A 7516-nucleotide genomic window follows, 5' to 3' on the forward strand; every position below is an offset into this window, starting at 1 on the left:
AAAGTTGTTGTACCATTGGATAATATATCAAAACCATTAGTATATCCTTTTCCATTTCCACCGAAGGTTACAGAAGGTCCTCTTTCTTCCTTGAAGTGAGACAGAAGAGATATATCTCCAGTCATATGTCTTGAACATCCATTGTCCAGATACCATATGCCTTTGACATCCTGAACAAGGAAACAAAATAAGAAATGCTATTGGTACCCAGCTAWTTGGGTCCAGCTTTGTTAGAGGCTTCATCATCTGACACTGAAGGATCATTATCAGAAGATGGCATCATTAAACCTGAAGAGGTTTGAATGGAAAGAGGAACAACCCTTGATACTACCAGTGGTGGAGATTACAACGTCTGATGCTGAAGATACTTCAGCAGGAGTTGTCTTCACTGAGCCTAAAGAAGAGGCTTCAATGGTTTTCTTCACCTTGACTGTAGGGGCAGTCTTTGTGGATGATTTCACTTTAGTTGATTTCTCAACTTTGGTTACTTTCTTGCTCAAAACTGGTGAACCAGCTTTGGCGATAGAAGGACACTTACTGGCAATATGTGTTCTTTCACCACAGTATTTACACTTCCTAAAACTAAAAGTAACTTTAGAGCCAGGAAGTATCAGACTAGAAGTGGGACCAGCTCCAAGGATTCCCTTCTCATTGGTTCTTGGAGGAACCTTTGAGGGAATGGATTCCTTAGGTGAAAAGTTCACCCTGAGCTGTCCCTGAAGAAGAAGAAGTTTTACAAGTTGAAGGAATAGATTTAGATCTATTTATCTTGTTAGACTTCTTAGGAAGGGATGMTGTGACAGTGGATTTACCTTTGTCTTTGCACCCAAAACTCAAAGGAGTTCCTTCAAAATGACTCTTAGTAAAGAAAGAGGACCGAGAGGAATAAGTGTTAGGAATAGAAGAGACAAAAGTACCAAATTTAAGCATGGACCTGTCTTTAACACATTCTTCCTGATCATAGGAGAATCCTAGACCAGTCATTTTCTTGGCAGGGATCTGATCGTTAATGATCTCAGAGTCATTGAGGGAAGCTTTGCACCACCCTTCAATGGTAGCTTTCTCAGCCTTGAGTTCAGCGATTGCTCGCTCACGCTCAGCAACAGCTTTCTCACGTTCAACAGTGATGGCCTGGTTTACATAACTTGATATTTAAGATTTTCTTCAACAGAGGTCAGTTCTTTGATCTTAGAATGACAAATCTTTAATTGCTCATGAAGATCAACGTTAAGCATTTCAGCTTTTGATTTGCCATTGAGGGCATTGTAAAGGTCAACCGTCAGCGTATCTAGTTCAGAAAGACTAGAAGAAGAAGAAGGTTCATTCAAGAAACATACATGAGTAACAGAAGATGGCTCATAAGAGGTAGATGCTTTAGAAGATCCTTCGTCAACATCAATGGCCATCAAACAGACATAAGCTTTATCTTCTTCGTCAGAAGATGATTCATTAGATGATTCAGCCCAGTCATGCTCTTCAGCAATAAGGCCTTTAGCCTTTCGCTGGTTGTTCCTTATCTTCTTGTATTTCTCCTTCAGTTTTAAGTATTTATCATCTTTGGTCCTGAAGGAGGAAGAAGCTTTAGAAGATGGCACCTGCAAAATGTCCGGGCCGGTGACAGTTGTAGCAGACAGCTGAAGCCTTGTCTATTCTTTCAGACTTTGGCTTCTCTCGGAGGGATAGCTGAGGAGATCTGCGGAAATTTCTTTTACTGGCGAACCTCCTAAATGACTTAGTCAGGAGTGCCAGGGACTCATCAAAATCTGTTAAATCAGATTCAGGAATGTTCTCAGAAGAATCTATCTCCGTGATGACCACGGGAGGTAGAGAAGAAACAAAAGGAGAAGAAGTTTCAACTGAAGAAGCTTCAGAGATCAAAGCTAAAGGAGAGCTTTTCATTTCCCTAGAATCTTTTACAAGATTTCTTTTCAGTTGACAAGATTGCTCATGGTTAAGCAGAATCCCGTATAAGGAAGAAAGAGAAAGAGTGAACATGTCATTTGACATCTTGAGACACATAGAAAAGGTGTTCCAAGACTCATGAAGGCATTCTAGAAACTTAGTCAAGGTTTCAGAATTAGAATATTCCCTGTCGACAGCCCTAAGATCAATAAGAAGGCAATTAAATCTTTGATGTACTTCAGACAGTGTCTCGGACTTTCCACATAAAACGCTTTCATAATGTCTTACTAGATTGATCTTTCTAGTCTCCTGAACCTGAGTGGTTCCTTCATATTGGACACAAAGAGTATACCATATGGATTTAGAAGTTTTGAGTTTCATCAGTGAAGGCATTTCCCAAAACTTTTCAGCTGCAAGAACCCCTCAACAAAATGGAGTAGTGGAGCGAAGGAACAAAACTTTAGTGGAAGCAGCAAGGACCATGCTTGTTTCATTGGAGTTACCCATCACCTTCTTGGGTGAAGCAATTTCCACTGCCTGCTTCACCCAGAGCCGGTCAATCATCAACAAGAGGCACCAGAAGACTCCTTATGAGCTCATCAATCAAGGAAGACCTAATGTCAAATATTTCCACGTCTTTGGGTGCAAATGCTTTGAACTCAATGATAGGGAATTTCTTGGCAAGTTCGACAAGGAAGCTGATGAAGGGATCTTTCAGGGCTATTCTCAAACCGCCAAGGCCTACAGAGTCTACATCAAAAGGACAAAGATTGTCATCGAAAGCATCAATGTGTCCTTTGATGATTCCACACCAATGACTTTTGGACACAACAATTCAGAACTCGGACTTCAACAGAGTGCCTATGATTCATCACTTGGCAAACCCAATGAATCAGAGTTAGCTCATTTATTTGAAGACATCTTCGAAGAAGAAGTAGTCTCTGGACATGCACCTACTGCAAAACCCACTTCCAGAGCCGATGAAGAACATGAAGTATCCAATGCTGAAGGTACATCTCTTTCTGAAACTCATGTTACTTCACCTTCTACTTCTTCTATGTCTTCAAATCCAGAAGATAAATCTGGAGATGATCTCTTCAAGGGGGAGCAAACAGTTCCATCGATTGATGAAGAACTGCATCTTGTTGCTTCAGAACCGCAATCTTGCACCAAGTTGACAAAAGACCATCCACATCACCAAATCATTGGTGATCCATCATCTGGTGTCAAGACGAGATCAGCTACGGCCAATGAATGCCTCTTCGCCAACTTTCTGAGCGACCGAAGAAGATTTCTCAAGCCCTACAAGACCCTAACTGGATAGACATAATGCAAGAAGAGCTACTCCAGTTTGAAAGAAACAAAGTGTTGTCCCTCATGCCTCTACCCAAAGGGAAGACGACCATAGGAACCAAATGGGTCTTCAGAAACAAGAAGGACGAAGATGGCATAGTAGTAAGGAACAAAGCCATGCTTGTTGCCAAGGGCTACTGCCAGGAAGAAGGGATTGACTACGATGAGACATTTGCTCCCGTCGCAAGACTTGAAGCCATCAGAATATTCCTAGCCTATGCAGCACACAAATGCTTCAAGGTCTATCAGATGGATGTCAAGTCTGCCTTCCTTAACGGTAAGCTTCAAGAAGAAGTATACGTGCAACAGCCCCTGGGTTTGAAGATCCAAAGCATCCAGAGTACGTCTACTTTCTGGACAAAGCCCTCTATGGGCTGAAACAAGCACCCAGGGCCTGGTATGATACTCTCTCTAACTTCCTCATCTACAATGGATTCAAAAAATGTACAATCGATAAAATCCTCTTTCTCAAGAAGCATAAAGGTAACATACTACTTGTGCAAATATATGTGGACGATATCATATTTGGTTCTACCAATGCTAAATTTTGCGAAAAATTCTCAGAGCTGATGAAAAGCAAATTTGAGATGAGTATGATGGGAGAACTTAGTTTCTTTCTTAATCTTCAAATAAAACAAACTCCAGAAGGGACTTTCATCAATCAGTCCAAGTATGTGATTGACCTTCTGAAGAAATACTCTCTCTCAAATTCATCATCAATGAGAACACCAATGGCTACAAGAGCAAAGTTGTTTGCTGATCCATTAGGCAAATATGTGGATGTAACAACCTACAGAGGCATGATAGGATCATTCATGTATTTAACAGCTAGTAGACCAGATATTATGTTTGCTACATGTCTTTGTGCAAGGTATCAAGCTAACCCTAAGGAATCTCATCTCTCTGCGATCAAGAGGATCTTTAGATATCTCAAGGGAACCCTTTCATTGGGTCTTTGGTATCCCAAGAACTCTGGTTTTGATCTAATAGCTTTCACAGATGCAGATCATGCAGGTTGCAAGCTTGATAGAAAGAGTATGTCTGAAAGCTGTCAACTCTTGGGGGACAAGCTGGTAAGTTGGACATCCAAAAAACAGAATTATGTTTCAACCTCTACAGCAGAAGCAGAATACGTTGCTGCTGCTAGTTGTTGTCACAAGTCCTCTGGATGAAGACTCAACTTAAGGACTATGGTTTTGAATATGAAAAGATTCCCATCCTTTGTAACTCCAAGAGTGCCATAGCCATCTTTGCAAATCCTGTGCAACATTCCAAGACCAAACACATCGATGTAAGGTACCACTTTCTGAAAGACAATGTCGAAAAAGGTACAATAGAGATATACTTTGTTCCTACAGAGATTCAACTTGCTGACATTTTCACAAAAGCTCTTGATGAGAAAAGATTTTTATTTCTTGTTAGCAAGATGGGTATGCTGAATCTCACCACTTAGAGTCAATCCATAGTTTGAAACCAGAGATTCTCAATATCTCATGGTTATGCCTACAAGTGATATACCATAATGGCCATAATCCCCAAGTACTCTAAACCAGAGCTTCTGGTTCTAAAGACCAGAGCCTCTGGCCAATTAGAATTACTTGTTTAATTTTTGGTCAAACATTTTCATCGCCTTTGGAACCAGAGCCCCTCTGGTCCAAAGTTAATGCTTTGTGATTTTTCGCTAAGTACCACCTTCACAACCAGAGCCTCTTGATTCCAATCCTTTGAGACCAGAGCCTCTTTGGTCTCACACTTGGTCTCCCTCATTCATTCTTACAAATTACTTAGTCATATTACATCATTCATGCAACCAGAGCCTCTGGTTCCAAAGACCAGAGCTTCTAGTTTCCAAGTCCTTTGCCACCAGTGACCCTCTGGTCCAAATTGGACTTCACATGCATTTTTTACATAACATACTTTCATCATTTTTTTGCATATCCTTCTCAACCAGAGCCTCTGCTTCTAAAGACCAGAGCCTCTAGATTCGATGTCCTTGGATCTAGAGCCCTCTGGTTCCAAAGGCTCATCTTTTTCATATCCATTCACATGAACTTAACCATTGCAATCATCTTTCACAACCAGAGCCTCTGGTTGTATAGACCAGAGACCCTGGTCATCCAATTCAACCTCCTTATTGATTCTAAGGGGAGTTTTTAACTCAATACACATCCCCATGCATCATTTGAGGGGTGTTTTGCATTCATCATCAAGCACCCATATTGCACAAAACATGCATTTTCCCACCCAGAGCCTCTGATTCGTCTATCCAAAGCCTCTTGATCACAAAAATGCTAGATAAATGATGAATCATCCCTTGCACTCAACCAGAGCCCCTCTGGTCTTTCATAAAGGGTATGTTTTTTAATCCAAGGTGTTCCATGCTTAACCAGAGCCTCTGGTTTGTCTATCCAGAGTCTCTTATTCATAAAACTCAACATTTCATCGATGAATAAATTCATCACTCTAAACCAGAGACCTCTGGTTCCCCTCCAAAAAATCATGACCAACCAGAGCACCTCTGGTTCCATGACAAAATTATTTTTATCCAAAAACCCATCTTTAATTGAAAACCTTTTCAAGATTATACAAAATTGCAGCTTTTGTGACTAAAAACCATACAACATGGGTTTTTAGAAGACCAAAACTTCGTAATTAGTATTTATCTAACAATTAGATGGAATTTTGAAAATTAAATATTTTTTCTGGATTATTCTTCAAGAGATATTATTTGGGATAATTATTTTTAAACATTATCCCAAATCACCCAAACGTCGTTCTTCACGCGCCTGACACTTTCAAAAGGCTGTTCCCGAAAAAACCATTCATTTCTCAAACCTTCCACCCCATTTAGACATGTGTCCACCTGCATTTATGACAATGTGCAGGATTACGGCCCACGATCAACCTCACAATCACCTTTTTGCCAAACGTCCTTTTCAATCATCATTATCATTTAAATAAATTTACCCAAAAAACCACCCTTTCTACTTCCCCACTTATAAATACTCGTCTTCCCCACCACTCTCCTCTTTACGCTCTCAAAACCTTCCAAGAACACAAGACGACCTGCAAACAAAAACCTGCAACTTCTACAACAATAGCTTCCTCAGCATCACACGAATCTCAAAACAACAACAACCATGTGCAATCGACCAACGCAGACAGCCGAGCACTGATTTTCTTACCCATCAAACCAAACAACCATGCCATTGACCTACGAACAAACCTGTTTGAAGATAGGTTCGCCATTATGATAAAGTTCTTTCAGAACTGCATTCTCCAACCTGCTCTTACCCTTTCTGACAATGGGGTACCATTAAAATACATGCAACAATACTGGCAGACATGCGAGTTCTTCCCGGAGAACTGTGGCATCATGGGGGACATTGATGCCCCAAATGACATGGTTTGTTCGGTGAAGATCTCCTGTGCAAAAGTTTCAAAAGTCTTATGTATCCCAACTCGCCAAGAACTCAACATCGAACACTACGCCGAGCCACCCACCAGCTCTGACATTCTCCGCTTCATCAAGATGTTGGGTTACAATACGTAATGCATCCGACTTCAAGAGGCAGTTCTTGCCTCCTATGTGGAACATGTTCTTCTCGATCCTGAACCGATCCCTCACTTGCAAGCTCGAGAGCATGGATCAAGGGAACATTAACATCATGGCAATAATGTATGGCCTTTTCTTCAACCTACCACTGGATTACGCATTTCTCATCTACAATGAGATACATGCAGTGGTCATCAAGAAATGCAAGCTCGTGGCAGTAGGAAAGCCACTATCCTCTGTTCTCTTCCCACCGTTCCTTGCCTTATTTATAAGGGACGCGATGAGGAGACATAATCTACCGGCCGAAGAACCATTCACACAACAATACTTGATGAACGGCCATCGCCCAACCATCTCGAAGGATGGTTACACAACAGAAAGGACCATCTCGAGGGCCATGCTCAACGTCATTCCAGAGACGTCTGAGATACGTAGGAAGTATGAATGCTTTCTGCTGTCCCAAAAATCGAGGGCAGCTAACCCAAAGCAAATAAAGCCTTCACTTGATGCAAGTGAGCGAGCGCAGGAGTCGTCTTCATAGGATGATGAAGATGATGATGATGATGACACTCCTCACGCATCCCCCGGCCCAATAAACACTACTCCTGCACCCACCTTCCAAAGGGCATCCACATCTGCTACCCCTAGTGATCAAGGCCAAATGGGTATTTGTTAGGATCAAGCGCTTACCCACTACACCAAAAG

The sequence above is a fragment of the Cynara cardunculus genome (genome assembly GCF_001531365.2).
Source record: "Cynara cardunculus var. scolymus isolate 2C chromosome LG 17, CcrdV1, whole genome shotgun sequence".
NCBI lineage: Eukaryota > Viridiplantae > Streptophyta > Magnoliopsida > Asterales > Asteraceae > Cynara > Cynara cardunculus.